Genomic DNA, 15,591 nt, shown 5'->3' on the forward strand with positions numbered 1-15,591 from the left:
TATGTAGGATTTTATGCATTGTGCTGCTGCTACATGATGACTTTATATGCAAACTTTAAACTGTACAGTTTAAGGTGAACCAGTTGTACATTGGAGAAACTAAAAGGAAACTCATTTTTACACCAGCTGAATGATTTCACCTTTTCAGTAATGAAACAATAACAATAACATGACATTTATCCATTTGTATCAGTAGCTGCTACCAGAGCTCTGAAGTGATACTTCTTCTACAGTATGTCTCAGGGAACAAATGCAATTTTTTGACAGCTATATGCCAACAACATTGTGAAATGCTTATGTATTTATCTACTATGTATTTTCATCTAATTGAATTTATCTAACTTTATTTCAAACTGTTCTTTCTTTTTGATACACTCAAAGTTTATTATAATCTCTTATTATTGCTAAAGCACACTGTAGTATTTCCAGTGTGTATATGTGTGTGCATGTGCGTGTGTGTCCATGTTTGACAAGAGATCATGGAGGGCCTGTTAAATATAGTGACATGTGTGGTAGGTCACTTCTCCATATTCACTCTCTCTCTCTCTCTTCATTGCTTTGGGGTTCCTTTCTTCCTCTGTGCTTTTTAACCATTTTTTCACATCTTTTCTTTTGTTTTTGTAAATATTTGCTTACCCATTCAAACCCACACTATTCCAAACAACCACCATTATCCTAACTCCTACACAAACTTTAAAAGTGAATCTGAGGGACAGAAAGAAGAGACAAAGGAGAAGAGAAGAGGACGTGGTAAGTATTTTCTAAAACTCCATATTGAAATAGACAGTATGTAGAGTACACAACTGACCATATATGCAGTAGACTTTCAGTGGTGAGACTTAAAGTATTACAAGTGATAGAACAGATAGAATAGTGTTAAATCAAGCCAAAATATGCCAGGCTAATTTCTTCATGAAATTTGTATGGATGCAACATTGTTTGTTTTTTAAAACTTTAATTTAATCTTCTTCTTCTTCTGTGGTGTCACACTTGTGATTGCCCTTAAACAAGCATTGTGATTTTTGTTAAACAAATTGAAGCTAATAAATTATTTTACTGAAATAACAGTATATCAATCACTGATTTACCATGAGACATACAGTTTAAGAAAAGTTTCTGGCTTCAATGGCTTAACATGTGATTTACTGTAATTAGTGTATGGGTTGTAAGTTTTTTTTATATTCCACTTAGACCTGCATACTGTGTAAGGTGGGGGGAGGGAATATAAGTGTCATGTTTCATTGCCTCGGCCTTGAAACCAGTGACTGATTTATCTTGACAAGAGTCTGGTTATTCTGTTCATGGGGAATTGACATAAACCACAAACAAGCCAAAGCATATTCCACTTAATTTAATCTGGTCAGTGGACACAATCCTGAAAATACATTGGTTATTTTTAAAAGTGTATTCAATTATAGAAATAAAATCAAATTATGTAATTAGCTGCTATATACATAACTATTCACATTTTGCTACTTATTCCAGTAAAAATACCTCAGTGAAATATTTATGTCATTGCACCTTATGATTTAGAAAATGTGCACATAAAATTGTGGACATGCTGTAGAATACCACTTTTCTTTAGTTACATGCTTAGCATCACTGATTGTTTGGAGTAAGTGACAATTTGTAATTTGTTTTTACAGTTTGAATGTTTGTTATGTAAATTCTACCATTGATTGTGCCAGTTCAATATCAGCATTTTTAAAATTCAGCATTTCAGTTATGGTTCATTGGCCAAAATTAATTAGAAAGGACATACATTAAAACACCACAAGAATGACCAGGATGAAGAAGTGAATAAACAAATATTTAGAAGTTTAAGAAGTATAAATTGGGATGACTGTTCTAGCCCAGAGCTATCTACAAAGTACTATTCCTGACTTTTTTTTGTAATGATAATGTGTGCCATTTTAAGATCAAGCCGGTAAATAGAAAAAATGACCAAATCTCAAATCTTTCTTTGATGTAAAACATTTTTGAAAACAGTATTTATAATTGCTTGCATGCCTGTAGTCAAACATTTGATCAGATGTCAATAAAATGTTACTTTAGTAATAAGCTTACAATAGAACAAACAAACAAAAATAAATAACCCACCAATTTAGTTTGACAACTTCTTTTTGATTTAGATACATAGTATATAATAAACATGATCGTGTTTCATATATATGTAATGCTGTTATTATAAGCACAGTCATTGACATTAGTCGAGATATAATAGACTACGGTTTAAGGATATAAGATGCATCTTAGCTCACATGTTTTTGTGAAACACTGATCCCAAAATATATAAATCAAGCTTGTTTTACCACTTATTCTGCATCTGCTTAAGCTACTACAGAGCAGAGAACTGGCATCAAAAGCAAGTGCACACAGTATACTCTGAGTATGAAGCACATTTTTAGATCCGGGATCCTGTTTCCTAGAGTAGGCTGTGGGAAAAGGGCTATATTTGTCGTGATGAAGTAGTTGTGTTGGGTGCTAGTAGTGTGCCTGTGAGGAAACTGGGTCACTGATTTTTTTTTCTCTGTTTCTCTTCTCTCTAATCTAATCTTCTTTTGTTTAGGATGCGCACACAGACATTTAGCTTAACATTTGCACAATAGATCTGCAAAGTATATAAAATCTAGTACACATGCAACAATACATGAAGAAAAATTACAAGGTTAACTATACATTTTTTAACTAAAGTACTTAACAGTAACTGTAGTTATTGAAATAATTACTCCTCTTTCTAATTCACAAAATATGCACAGAAACACAACAATTTTCAATTGACCAAATGAACAAAAAAATAGCATTTAACCACAACAAAAACAAACAAATAACAAAAAACAAAGTCAGTAATAATAATCAATAAATATGTATATGTATATACTGAAGACAAGTCAAGGGTCAAGATGCTTTAATTGTCATTTCAAACATATACAGCTACACAGAGCTACATAAAACAACACAGAGTTAGGTACATAAAGTAAGTGATCCTAGCCACATAAAGTGCATTGTGTGCAACCTAGTGCAAACAAAATTGTAAACAGACAATATAAAACACTACAGGACAAATTTTACAGTACATTGTGCAAAAATATACTGTTGTAAACATTGTGCAAAAATAGAGGGTTGTAGCCAGCCCCGCAGCGAGGTGGGGATGCAAGAACAAAGGCAGAGTCAGGAAGTGGTGAAAAACCTAAGTGCAAAGTCAAGGTGAGGGTGAAGGCAATGCTGCTAAAAAGTGCTGGCAGTGATGGGGGTGCAGGAGGTGCTGCAGTGAGGCAGTGCTGCAGAGCTGGAGTGGCGGTGTAAGTGCGTCTGTGTTTAGTAATAGTTCAGTTGGAGAGATGGGCTTTCCACAGCTGTTGCAGGAAGTAATGGTGCTGCTGGAGCTGGTGTTGAGTGACCAGGCAAAGTTTTCTACCAGATGAAGTTTGACGATCTCCACGGAGGATCTGTCAATGTTCACTGGTCACTCTGTGTTCTCCTGAAGTCAACAACCATCGCTTTAGTTTTGTCAATTTTCCGAGACAGGTTGTTTGCGCTACACCAGTCAGTTAGCTGTTTCACCCCCTGCTGACTTATCGTTCTTGCTGATGAGACTCACCCCTATCGTCTCATTAGAGAACTTGATGTGTTTCGAGCTGTGCATTGCTACACAGTTGAGAGTCAGCAATGTGAACATCAGTGCCCAGAGGGGCCCCAGTGCTTAGTGGTGTGGTGCTGCAGACGCTGTACCTGATCAAGACGGAGGTCTCCAAGTCCAGGATCCAGTTGCCGAGGGAGGTGTTGAATGCTGAACTGAAGTCTATGAACAGCATTTGTACATAAGCTTCTTTATTGGCCAGGTGGGTGAGGGCCAGATGGAGGGTCGTGGCATTGGCATCGTCCATGGAGTGGCTTGGGCAATACGCAAACTGCAAAGGGGTCCAGTGAAAGCGGTAGCTAAGTCTTGATGTGCCTCATGACAAGCCTCTTGACGCACTTCTTCACAATGTGAATGTGAATGGTGTGAGTGCGACGGGACGATATTCATTGAGGCAGGACACTGAAGACTTCTAAGGCACAGGGATGATGGTGGTTCTCTTGAGGCACATAGGAACAATGGCGCTACTCATGGAAATGTAGAAGATGTCAGTAAAGACATCTGCTAGCTGGTCTGCACACTTATCACCGCTTCCACTGGTGCTTCCTCTCTTTGTCACCAGAATCAGGCAACACTGAGGACTGGAGGCCTCCTTATCAAGCAGAGGTCACAAAATTCTTCTCCAGAACATCTTCATGCAGGTTGGTTGTTGCATGATTACTGTGCTGTAATGGCATCTGGCAGTAGTACACATGAACATCATTGTTCCAAGTGTCCATTTACTTTGAAAAGCAAAACTACTTTGAAGAGTACACTAAATAGCACCATTTGTATATGGAAAGGCCGCTGTGTGCTAATGCTGCTCCGCCGCCATCTTCACCATGTAGTTCAAGCTGTGCATTACTACACAGTCTTCTGAATTTAATAGGAATGTGCTTGTAGGCATTCACTCAGACTGAAAAAAGTCATGCTAGAAATGGACGATGAAGAAGATTTTCCTCCTTGAAACCGAGTCCTCTGATGTCACTAATCTGAAGTAAAATCCAACGTGCCTCTCACTCACTTGTGCGAATCCAACACAATGTAATGATATTACTGCAAAATATGCTTAATCAGGAGCTGATTATCTGTTTATTGCACTGATTTAAACACAACTTAACATTACTTATCAATTTACTTAAATAATTAAAATTTCGCTAAAGGAGTTTATTTAAAATATTTACATAGTCCACAAGCTATACTAGACACCAACAGAATCTAATGACATATACTGTATCTGTCTGTAGTGAAGCTTTAATTTAAGTATGTTTTTAAGAATGTTTTTGTTAAAGAGGACTGATTAAATAGTACTCATGTTGATATGGTTTCTTACTTACTCTGACAATGTTAAATGTTATTCAAAGAAATAGTGAGATTTGAATGTTAAAAGCCATTATATTCTTACTACTTTAAAAAAATTATTAACTATTAAATATTTACTATATATATTAACTTTAGTGGGAGTCTAAAGTGGGAGTGTGGGAGAATGAGACTGATATAAACCTGAAACATGTTTGTGGTTACTATTGGATATTTGTATTCAATTTGCATTAGAGTCTGAGAAATTTAAAATGTGCTTTATGTAAAAGTTGCATTATGTAATCGTCTGTGTTTGCTACAAAGCCTAGCGCTGTTGTGTTATTAAAGTTTTGCAATATTAAGTGTAGCCCTCACACTCAATCCCCTTTGTCATGAATGTGATACCCATACTTTGCATGGGAGGAGATGATGGGTCTACTAGATTATTACCATAGTGATGTGTCTACAAGTACCCTATAGCTGGCTAGTATGTCTCTGACTTGAAGCAGAAAAGTCAGGTTCACGTGTTACAGTATGTAGCTATGCTGCTAAAGTGAGCCCAAACTCCCATGCAATGCGTGATGCTCAGTACTCAGTAGCTCAGTACTCACTTGTACTCACTCATATGTACAGTGACAATTATTATAAGAACATTTATTATTAAACAATGTTTAGAATTCTTAGAAATTAGACCCCCCTTTGAAATAAAACAAACCAACCACGTGCACATGAACACACAAACACAAACACACACACACACACACACACACACACACACACACACACACACACACACACACACACACTCTCTCTCACACACACACACACACACACACACACACACACACACACACACACACACACACACACACACACACACACAATAATAATAATAGACCCCACATGTCTATGATACCATAATGTTGCATGCATGTTGGCGCTCACAAATCATGTATAAACTGTTTTATTATTACTCACAGTTCCTTTGGATTCAAACCTTCCATTTCACTTGTTGGGAAAAAAAGAGTCCTTAGTTAGTGTCCACGGGTATAAGGTTTAGCAGTATAACAGACTCTTATACAGAGGTGTCAAGTAACGAAGTACAAATATTCGTTACTTTACTTAAGTAGAAATTTTGAGTATCTATACTTTAATAGAGTAATTTTTTTAGCATACTTTTTACTTCTATTCCTTACATTTTCATGCAATTATTTGTACAGTACTTTCTACTCCTTACATTTTAAAAATAGCCTCGTTACTCCTATTTCATTTCGGCTTGTTTTCATTCCGGCTTGTCATCATTCAAAAAAATAAAACCTATCAAGATAAATTGTGCCATCCGGATAGAGAGAATGTGATTATGGTTGGATGAGAAGTATAAACATATACCATTCTGACACCCTATTGGTTTGAATGTGACCCATCGCACCTGCACATGACACAAATCACGTGACACTTCAGTTACCGCAACGCTGGACATAGCAGACGGAGCCAAGTATGAAGATGTCCGTAGCAAAGGCTCAAACCTTGTCTCAACAACCAAGCACCACCACCAGTGAGGAAGTTGGTAGCCAGGAAGACCAACCAACCCCAACCCTTATACATCCATGGCTGTACCTGGAAGAATTGTTTGAAATGGTTGGATGGAAAAAAGTCATTACGCAAACGCTGTAAGCTACGTGCACTCAAATACTACGAGCAAATGGTTTTCAAAAACTAGCCGTCTAATTTAAAAAAGCATATTGAGGTGAGCTGAAATTTTGTTATCAGTCAATTATTAACAAATTTTGACAATATTGTAGTGACCTAGTAACGTACTAATAATGATAAATTTGTGATGTTTGCTGTAACAAACTTGGCTACATGCCAATGGTTTGCTTGCTACTGTACCAGTAGGCTATGATACAGTGTTGCAAATAGTTTGGTGGCTCGGTGTGAGATTTGAAATTCAACTTTAAAGAAATGTTATCTGAGCTTATATTGGTACTATATGCAATATTTGTAAGTTAATTGTGCAAAGCTATAATCTACAGTTGGTTGATAAGTTATGTACTAAAGATTGTCATGATCCTGTCTGTGTATTAGAGTGCACACGCTTGTATGGGGCCCTATGGGTACTTGTAAAGATGTAATAGGCCCAACTATTAGCCAAATGCTGTTTAAAATGATTTTACTGCTAATTTTCAGTCATGCCAGCAGCTGCTTGTGGTCCTAAAACAGCTTTAAAGGGATAGTTCACCCATAGTTCATCTTCAGGCCAAGCCATGAGCCATGCATTGGCTCAAAGAACGTTGGGAACCAGCTGCTTTTGTGGATGAATAAAGCCTATTAATAACTCTGTCGCATGTTGATTACCCTGTTGTTGTTTAAGACCAATGTGTTTGTTTCAATAAAGGTTATTGATGACATGCCTCTGAAGTTTGACTTTTTGCACCATTACAATACTTATAGCTAACTAGTCATATCTTCCGCTCCATGAAACACAGCTCAGTAGTACACATATATGGTTCTTTATTGTATTTGCATTGTACTAAAATGCGTTATTTTTTAATGGGCATATACAGTATGTGTCTGAAACAGGTAGCCTAGTGCATCCCAAATTTTTCAACATTATCATATTAATATAACATTATAGTCATTATGACCTTTAGAAATATGTTTTTTGAGGAGGTGGGGTAGTGCACAATAGGCCCCTGTGGTACAGCCTAAGCATTTGTCCTTAATGGCATTTTTTCCTTGCAGTACTTTTACTTTTATACCTTTAAAGTATTTTTCCTTGCAGTACTTTTACACTTTTACTTGAGTAAAAAGATTGAGTTGATACTTCAACTTCTACAGAAGTATTTTTAAACCCTAGTACTATCTATACTTCTACCTGAGTAATGAATGTGAATACTTTTGACACCACTGCTCTTATAGCAAGTCCACACTCCTTTGCTGCAGCAATTTCTGAAGCACAAAAGTTTGATGTCACGAGTTCCCAACGAACAGTCTTCATTCGTCTCTCTAAAAAGCTGAAATAAACCCCTTCTCTTTTTTTTTCTCCGCCCCACGCATCACCTGGAAGGTTACCTTAAAAGTTCTTATTAAAACAGAGTGACACTTGTCTAAACATTTACATGGCTTAATACATATTTAACACAGTTGGTATATCAAACAACATTCATAAACATTAGTGCATATCAGACACTGTAAACAAACAATATGTTTATGCAATGACAGGGTACTACACAAGTGTTTAAAAAACACAAGTACATCATTATCTAAAAGTATTAAGACTATAAGATTTGGTTAAGTAGTCCTACTGATAATATGACTCTATGAACAGTATATTTTATACAGAGTACTGTTTTTTATACAGTATTTTATTATATATATTTTTACTGTATACTTATTTTATACAGAGTATAGCTGGACTGACTGATTTTAAACAGTCTAACAGTATAAAATAAAATAACCATGCCAATATAAAATAAATATAAAAGACGCATGCCCCTATCCTTCTACTGGTCCCTCGGCAGGATCTTTGCCACAGCTTGGGTTCGATTCCCAGGCAGGAAGCTAACCCAGCTAATGAAGAGTTAACTATCACTGCTGGTCCCAAGCCCGGATAAAATGGGAGGGTTGTGTCAGGAAGGGCATTAAAACCTGTGCCAAATCTATGTGGATCATGTGATCCACTGTGGTGAACCAAAACAGGGAAATATAAAATATAAAATATAAAATATATGCATGCCCTTGCTTCAAAAGGTTAGATTTTTCAATTCATGATTATTGCTAAGAGGACCGCTCATCTTTTAAGTCAAGACTCAAGAAGCTTTTATTGTCATTTCAACCATATATAACTTTGGAAGTACACAGAAAAAGGAGACAACGTTTCTCCAGGACCATGATACTACATAAAATAAAGACAGAGTTAAGGACGTAGTAAATAGTCCTAGTCACATAAAGTGCATCTGTGCAACCTGGTGCAAACAGTGCAAGACACATAACACAAAACCAACTGAAATGTGAAAGACAACATGTGCAAAGAGCAAAAACAGTGTGCAAAACATCATGTAAACAGTTTTATATGGTGGCGCTGTAGACATGGATGTATATTTGAAGAGACAGTGCATGTCTAGATTCAGTTCAGTTATTGAGGAGTCTGATGGCTTGTGGAAAGAAACTGCTACAGTCTGGTCATGAGGGCGCGAATGCTTCGGCACCTTTTTCCAGGTGGCAGGAGGGTGAACAGTGTGTACAAGGGGTATGTCCATGATAAAGGGATGAGAGACGCCAATGATCTTTTTGGCTGTCCTCACTATCCGCTACAGGGTCTTGCGATTCCGAGATGGTGCAGTTCCCAAACCAGACAGTGATGCAGCTGCTCAGAATGCTCTCAATGGTCCCTCTGTAAAACGTGGGTCAGGATGGGGGGATGGAAATGTGCCAACAACACTACAACGTATGGCCAAATAATGGCCAACTTAAACAGCTATAAGGATAAAGGATGCTAGCAGCTTAAGTGCATTGTAAAGAAAGTCTTTTCATAGCTATGAATAGTGAACAATAATTAAAAGTGTATTTGTGTTCTTTTCCTAAAGATGTATATGCCATCCTCAGTAAAGAAAAAGGCAATTAGAGGGTAAAAAGAGGGCACTCTTCCAAACATGCAAATACATGGAAACCTATTACTGACCATTTTATTTAAGGTGGGGCACCACCTGCTGTATATAATGTTTTACTGCAAACTCCTTCCCACTGTTATCCACACTGCTGGTAACAGAGTATACTCCTGTTATATTTTCTGTACTGTTGACATGTTTTGTTATGTGCAACATTCTAGGAACTAAGGCATTTTGTTGCCCCTTCTTATGTAAACAACCACTGTATGAACCATTCTCAGTGTAGTTGAGCCATTGTCTAGTTATTCAATATTTGTGCTGCCCTGTGTATATTATTTTATCTTCCTCTACTTTAGTGCATCCTTATACCTCTTTATTGTATCTCATTTGTATCTTTTGTGTTTGGTTCTTGTTTCAGAGTCATTCCCTTGACTTTCGAGTTTAAATTTTGTAATCTTATCCAAAGCAACACACTTCCTCTGGTGGTTTGCCTTCTTAATTTAGTCCATTCTGTTTCCATCTCTTTCACAGGTAAGCCATTCACATACTGTACACCCAGCCATTCACATAATGCAAAAGAAAATACTATTCTTCAGACCAGTTATGATGCACATGTACCCAGTGTGGGTCCTTTCGGTGGTGGACAGGGTACAAAACGGGCACTCTGACGGTTTGTAGCTAAACAGTGCTTTACAGAGCTTTTTATAATAACCAGCATGATCTTTTTCAACCAAATTGTGTTGGGCGATTGTGTTGTGCTATAGCTATTTTGTGAAATCAGACCAGATAGGCTTTGCATCTACTGTATAAGCCTGGCCATTTTCTTACTTGCAACACACACTGTATTAACTTCAAGAACTTACTTATTCACTTCACTTGTCAGTGGTTTAAATCTAGGCCCAGTACCTAATTATTTGTTTATACTATTTTATTTGATATATAGTTTTAAGAAAAAAAAATTAAATCTCTTGGACTTTTTGTGTGACTAGCCTGCATGCTCTATTTCTTTAATATACAAATTTACTGGCTGGGTTTCCCAAGGTGATGAATATAAAGTGATGAATTTACTTGGTTCCAGTATCTTTTAGACTCTTCAAAATCTCTTTCAATTTGTGTACAAATTCGTACTAGCTCACTTACTTTTACATTACCTGGTAGCAAACTAGTCAGCCTTGGGTTGCAGTTCCGTAGTATGGCATGAACAATTTCTTTGTCAATCATGTCCTTGTTTTTGCGAAGGCATAAGGCTCTGTAATTATAAGCACAATCTCTTATATTTTCTTTGGCATCCTGCTTTCTTTCCATTAATTTTAAGCAAGGCACACGGTGCAGGCCGGTGGGGGGGGGACAAGGCACACGGCAAAAACAGGTGGGAAAAAAAAAACAGAACAAATCCATAGGGGCCAAAAACAGGCCTGCAACACCCCTCGCGGACAGGAAGTGGGGTTTCGTCCTCCACGGAAACCAAATGTGAAGCGATGCCCCCCACCAGACAGGTGCGGGGTGATGTCACAGGACACCGAAAAAACAAAACAAAACTCGGGCTGGTGACATGGCCCGCAACCAGGAAGTGAGGCGGCGCCCGGAAGAAACCGGAAGCGGAGTGGCGTCCCTCACCGAAAAAATGCAGACCGATGTCATCAAAACCACAAACCATCAAAGTCCAAGGGGAAAAAATCCAATAAGAAAAAAAAATCCGGGCAAATATGTCCGAGCTACAGCCATCCTGCTGGGTCTTGGTGCAGCGGAATCTATTGTTGTCTTGTCCTGTCATTAGTCTGTGTCATATTTAGTGTTCATTTGTTATTAAATCCTGTTTATTTCGCCATCCTGCATCTGGGTCTGTTCTATCCCATGTTTGTGACAATGTATTGACTATAGAGGGCTGAACACAAAAACCCACCTGAATGCTTAACCAATGCCACAGATACAAGACATCTTGGAATCTTTACACAGTGCCTCAGTGTTTAGTACTCTTGACCTTAAGACTGGTTACTGGCAAATGGAGATAAAACAGGAAAGTATACAGAAGACAGCTTTTGTTACCTAATCTGCAGGATTATTTGAATTTTTACATTTACGCTTTGGCCTTAAAAATTCTGCAGCATCGTTCCAGAGATTGATGGAGCATGTGCTCATGGAACTAAGAGGGAAATGCTGTCTGATTTATATAGACGATGTGGTGATCTACTCAGAGAATGAGGAAAAACATCAACAACACCTCCACCAAGTTTTTCCCTTCTTCCTAATGCAGGGTTGACATTGAATTTGAAGAAGTGCAATTTTTTCCAGAAGTCACTAACATTTTTAGGTTATGTGATCTCAGGTGAAGGAGTAAAGACCGATCCGGTCAAAGTATCAACAGTCTGCGAATTTCCTGTTCCTCAGTCACTTAGAGATTTGTAATGTTTTCTAGGTTTGGCAGGGTGGTACCATAGATTTATTTCTAAGTTTTCTGAAAAGGCTGCTCCTCTCCATGCACTAAAACAACAGAATGCAACGTGGGCTTGGACAAATGAATGTCAGAAAGCATTTGAAACCATCAAGCAAGACCTCACAAATGCTCCTGTACTTGTTCCTCCTGACTTGTCGAAGTCTTTTAAAGTTCAGACTGATGGAAGTGAAATTGGCTTGGGAGCAGTGCTGACACAAGATTCTGAAGGAAAAGAACATGTTGTAACATATGCCTCTCAGTTGTTGTGAGGACCAGAAAAAAGCCTATTCTGTTTCTGAGAAAGAATGTTTGGCAGTGGTTTGGGCAGTGGAGAAATGGAGGACTTATTTGGAGGGACGGCCATTTGAAGTTGTTACGGATAACCCTGCTTTGACCTGGGTGATCCAACACCCCAAACTATCCTCAAGACTTACGCGATGGACCATTCGGTTACAGGGCTTTCAATTTACGGTCAATTATCGAAAAGTTCAAACCAACGTGGTACCAGATTTTCTGTCTAGAAGTATAGAGCCATCAGGAATGTTGACACCACTTAAAGCTGTGAAGTCATCAGTAAAACCAGCTAACTTACCAGTCGACCATTTCCAACTTACTGACACACAGAAGAATGATGCTGAAGTACAAGAAATGGAAAAGAAAGTGAATGCACAGGTTAAGGGAGACAATACACAGGTAAGATACATGTATGAGAATGGATTGCTGTTCCGCAGTATCCCCAGCAGTCTTCAAGGGGAGAAACTACAATTAAGCATTCCAACTTCTCTCCGCCATGAATTCTTACAATACGCCCATGACAATCCTTTAAGTGGACATCTTGGGAGAAAGAAGACTATTTTCAGGCTGTTACAAGTTGCATATTTGCCTAGTGTAAGAGCAGATGTATAGAAGTAACGTAAGAATTATCAAGTCTGTCACAAGTACAAACCTAACCTGTCTAAACTTTCAGGACATTTACAATCTACACCAGTGGTGGAGCCAGGTTATATGTGTGAAGGCGGAGCATGCACCGCTGTCCCACGCAGCCAAAATACCGCTCCTCGCCCCCGAAAGGCTACAAAACGCTAAAAATGCGCCGATTCAGCAGTGTGGACAGCACCACTGACGAAGCGCTAAAAAGGATTCAGCACCCAAGTCAGCACCACTGGATCAGCGTGCAAGTCAGGACGGCAGAATTCCCGCCGAAAAGCCGAGAGCCAATCAGGAACGCCGCTGTAGCACTCACCCTCTGGCTGTGCAACACAAGGGAGATCCAGGCTCGGCGGCTAAAGGCAGGTAAGGGGGGGCGTGCCTAATGGAAAGAATGGATGTTATCCCTTTGGCATTCTTTTTCAGGGACCTCCAGCTGATCCAGATCTTCAGATCGCCAACCTCACTGAAAGGATCAATCGGACAATTAAAACTATGATTGCTTCTTATGTGGAAGAGCACCACAGATGTTGGGACAGATGGTTGGCGGAGTTCAGATTTGCAATTAATACGGCATGGCAAGAAAGTACCGGATTTACACCTGCCGAAGTGACCCTAGGAAGGAAACTAAAGGGGTCTCTGGAAAGGGCCATCCATTATCCACCTGACCCAAGCTGCTCTACCTATGAAGTATTAGAAAGACAACAAAACTTGATCCAATTGGTAAGGGAGAATGTAGGAAAAGCCCAGACTAAACAAAAATGTTATTACAATCAGAAAAGAAAATCGACACACTTCCAAGTAGGTGATATAGTTTGGGTCCGTGCTCATCCATTGTCCAAGTCAGATGAAGGGGTTATTTCAAAACTTTCTGCTAAATGGAAAGGTCCAGCCAAAATTGAAAAATGTTTGTTCTCTGTAAATTACGCAGTATCATTTCTTGATGATCCTGAAAGTATCATGTACAGAATTTGAAAAGCTACCACGGGTATGTCAAACCTTTTTCTGACGGGAGGAGTATGTAACAGGTCTAGCCTGCTACTAGATATAGTTCCATTCCTTACATATAGGGGGAAACCTTGAGGGTGTTGAATGTTTATAAGGTACTGTAGTAGGCTAGTAGAAGAAAATGGAATGGCTTCCACCAAAGTTTGTGGTTTACCAGGGTTTGTACTGGCTTCTGTGAAAGGCCTCTTGATGGAAAACTTTTGTTTCTATTGCCATTGTGAGTATTTCTACTGCAATGTTTTGACTTTATATGAAAGACATATTTCTGGCACTGTTTGTTGTGTACTGTTAATGAATGCAAACTTGTAATTGAGTTTATTTTGTATTCATAGAAGGGCCTTTTGTGTCCATCCCATTACATGCTTAAAGCGTAATACGGACAATGGATTAAAACGGTGATTGGATGAATGCAGCTACCTTATTTGAAGGGATGTTGATGGACATGCTTTAAAGTACTCAGAAGACTCAACTCAATATGGTTAAACTCATCAATACCTTGCAAGGACATTTTTTGCTTTTGTCATCAGTGTTTCTGGTCTTCTTAAAACTGGACATCTAAAGTAATTGAGAATTTCATATAAATAACTCTAAGCAAAGAGAGTGTTTTCTGGCTGCCTTATTTTACTGAGTGGTCTGGATCATCATTTGTGTGAAACGCCCCAATTCAGATATATCGCTAGCTTTGATTTAAGTTTGATCAGAGAGGTTATAATAGTCAACTAATGTCCAGATTTCATCCGCAGTGACATTTTTCAATGTGTAATACTGAAATGTTAATCTATTATTACATAAAGGGCTCATATTATATTTTCCACTTCATTAGCATTTCATTGGCATTTTATGAGGTAACAGGTTCAGGCTGAAAATCACATTGAAAAACAGACCAAACCTACTGTCCTGGTCAACAAAACAGTTTTAGCAGTTCTAAAGCACTGAAAAGACATTCTAGTAGAATAGTATACTTTTAGTAAGCATACATACCATTAGTTACATGTGTATCTGTGCTTCTGCAAAAACATCATAACCACCAGGGGGTGATATTTAACAACTAAACACCTTCTTTTGAGCATATACACATGATGAGAGCTGAGACATCTTGTGTATTGTAAAAATATGTCAAGTAAATTCTCCAAAAGATGATTCCACAAAGGTTAGCATGTAGCATATGTTGTAAATAATGAAATTAAAAATTATATTTAATTACACTTGTAAGTTATCTGAGTAAGGTATGGTTTGTTTATATTTCTAACATTATTTTTGAGTGTATATATTTATTTCTAAATGTGTATGGTTCTTTGATGGGAAAAAAAGAAAAGAAACTGATTTTCTAAGAAAGATAGACAATTCAATAACTTGAAGAAACAACAAGTGTGGATATGGATACTTAGCACAAAGAGTATCAGAACCTGGAAGCTGTGTTTTCTACTTTGAAAACTACTATAACTACAATTTAGCTAAATACAGCGGCATATTACAAGCCCTGCCAGTGACACCAGGAAGAGGAAATTGCTGGTTTAAAAAAGTAAAAAAAGAAAAAAGTAAAGATCACAATTATGGTATTTCAACGTTTACCTTGATGGCTAATGCTACCAGAAAACCAAGAAGAGTACTTTGTTATATCTGTGCAGAGGATGGACATATACAGTAGCACCAATGTGTCAAAGTCTTCAGTATATGGACAATGAAAAATATTCATC

The 15,591-nt window shown here is 38.0% G+C and overlaps 1 protein-coding gene across 2 annotated transcripts in view; it reads left to right on the top strand.

Annotated features, from left to right (window-relative positions):
* Positions 1–534: 534 nt before the first annotated feature.
* Positions 535–15,591, top strand: part of filip1l (filamin A interacting protein 1-like) — a 72,396-nt gene continuing 57,339 nt past the window's right edge. The window contains exons 1-2 of one of the 2 annotated variants that reach the window (XM_047801775.1): positions 535–750; positions 9,944–10,056. The gene's annotated coding sequence lies outside the window, so the exon portion shown is untranslated. The remainder of the gene's footprint in view (positions 751–9,943; positions 10,057–15,591) is intronic. The other variant, XM_027168459.2, reaches the window with a different exon arrangement.

Source organism: Tachysurus fulvidraco, chromosome 1 (assembly GCF_022655615.1).
Source record: "Tachysurus fulvidraco isolate hzauxx_2018 chromosome 1, HZAU_PFXX_2.0, whole genome shotgun sequence".
In the NCBI taxonomy this organism is placed as follows: Eukaryota; Metazoa; Chordata; class Actinopteri; order Siluriformes; family Bagridae; genus Tachysurus; species Tachysurus fulvidraco.